Source organism: Bos mutus, chromosome 13 (assembly GCF_027580195.1).
Source record: "Bos mutus isolate GX-2022 chromosome 13, NWIPB_WYAK_1.1, whole genome shotgun sequence".
Lineage (NCBI taxonomy): Eukaryota > Metazoa > Chordata > Mammalia > Artiodactyla > Bovidae > Bos > Bos mutus.
The window spans coordinates 59,269,217-59,271,337 of record NC_091629.1 but is presented as its reverse complement, the minus strand read 5'-3'; the positions used below and the strand labels follow the sequence as shown (position 1 = coordinate 59,271,337).

Sequence of the window (2,121 nt, the reverse complement as noted above, 5' to 3'; positions counted from 1 at the left end):
TCAGATAACTGAAGTGCTGCTGCCCCCTCATGGTAAACTGAAAGATCTCATTTAGAAGCACTGATTCTGCACTCACACATTTATTAATATATCCTGACTTCTCTTTTTCGGGACTTTTTTTTTTTTCCCCTAAAGAGCCACAAACATTTTCTATAGAAAACACCCACTATTCTTGACATATAATTAAAAATAACTGATTTAATTTTTGATGACTGTGGTATTATATAGCACATGCATAGTAAAGGAATAAAATATAGAAATTCACTGTAAGTTTTTACTTGGATTAAGATGTTAAACTCTTTTTTCCCAAGCATGACTGTGGGGAGAACAGTCTGATGTTATGTGTTACAATTCTTCCCTGAACACACACTCTACAAATCTAACAGTGAGATTGCAAAGTTTAGCAACTTAGCAGCAGGAGCAGCAGCAGAGAATAGTAAAGTTGAAAGTGATGTTATGGCCTCATATCCACCTTTCCTGAAACAACCTGACTGAAAAATCAAAAATCTTTCCTTCTTGTCTTATGTATTGTCTTTCCAATTTCATGTCTTATGTCAAGCCCTGTGATCCTAGCAATAGAAATGGGCAAGCTCAATAAATTCACTTGCAAGAAATTTTCATATCTTATAGCAAAGCAAAGCTGCATGCCTTTTTCTTTTTCAGGGGAGAATAGTATTCTGTAGTGTGAATTTTGATCCAGGCAAAAAGTGACCTCAAAATCTAATCTTTTAATTGCCTGTCTCATCCTACTAGAATATAAATTCCAGGAAAATAGGGAACTTGTCTATCTCGTTCTAGGTCATAGGCAATTTAAAACACTTCCGTGTCAATGCAAAAATTAACGTTGGTGTTTACACAATGACAATCATCACTTTTTTTCCCACTAGCACCTGTATCTTGGCTGCATTTCTAAGTTTTTTCAAAGCACCTGATGTCATATGGACAGAAATCTATCCACAAAACTAGGTAAGTTTTCTCTTAAGTTAAAATTAAAACAGGAGCCGGCCCCTCGTGCCCATGACACGTGCGGAAGTGACAAAGGTGGGTCTTGTTCAGGGACATCTCGCCAGTCCTGAAGGTCCCCAACTCTTTCCGAGCCTCCATCAGCCTCCTGGTGAATCACCTGAAAAAGGCCCACAGTGGCAGGATCGACTACACCGCCGGGCCTAGACTCCCGCGGATTTCCTTGTTTGGTCTGTCCCTGGCCCAGGAGCTGGGCTCGGACTACGTTCTCATCCAAAAGCAAGGGAAGCTGCCGCCCACCACCGTGCATGCCTCATATGCGCTGGAATACGGGAAGGCTGAACTGGAAATCCAGAGAGATGCCCTGGGATCAGCTGAAGGTGGTGGTTGTGGACTGTTCTGCTCGCCACTGGTGGAACCATGCACGCCGCCTGTGAGCTGCAGGGCCACTTGCGGGCTGAGGTTGCTGGAGTGTGTAAGCCTGGTGGAGCTGAGCTCAATGAAGGGCAGGGAGAAGATGGGGGGGCTGTGCCCTTCTCCCTCCTGCAGTATAAGTGACCCTAGCCCCAAGCCACCTGGAAGAGAGGACCAGCATGGGCAGCTGCAGCAACCCCCACTGGCCAGCAGGGGGCACTGGCTGCCCGCCTGGACTTGCTCTGTGTATGGCTGAGTGACTTTTCTTCAGAATGGGGCTGCCCCTCGGGCCCTTGCTAGGGCTCTGAAAGTCCCATGACAGGAGGCTGCCGGCTGGTTGATAGTGGAATGAAAATAAACAACTGTCTAGGAAAAAAAAATTCAAAGAGGATGAACTTTGAGAAACTACTGAATTTACTTCGATCTCTATTTTCAAATACTAACCTAATGCTTATGCTTTGTAAGTCAAGACTCATTCTTGAAAAAAAGAAAAGCTCCTTGTATCCAGCTTTACTGGAAGCATAATAAATACTGTAGGATATTTAAAGTGCATATCATGATGATTTGATATAAATATGGATTGTGAAAGCATTCCCCCATCTAGTTAATTGATGCATCTAAGATGCAATTTATACAAATTATATTCATCACTGGAGCTTGAAATGGGGTTCCCAATAGCTGCATCTTAATTCTTAGAAACTAAGTGAGTTTTGGTATTTCCATATCTTCTTTGAATGCTTCAAT

The 2,121-nt window shown here is 42.9% G+C and overlaps 1 pseudogene; it reads left to right on the top strand.

The window, feature by feature from the left end:
* The first annotated feature begins 931 nt into the window (after positions 1-931).
* LOC102282981 (adenine phosphoribosyltransferase pseudogene) lies at positions 932-1,755 on the top strand (annotated as a pseudogene).
* Positions 1,756-2,121: the final 366 nt, after the last annotated feature.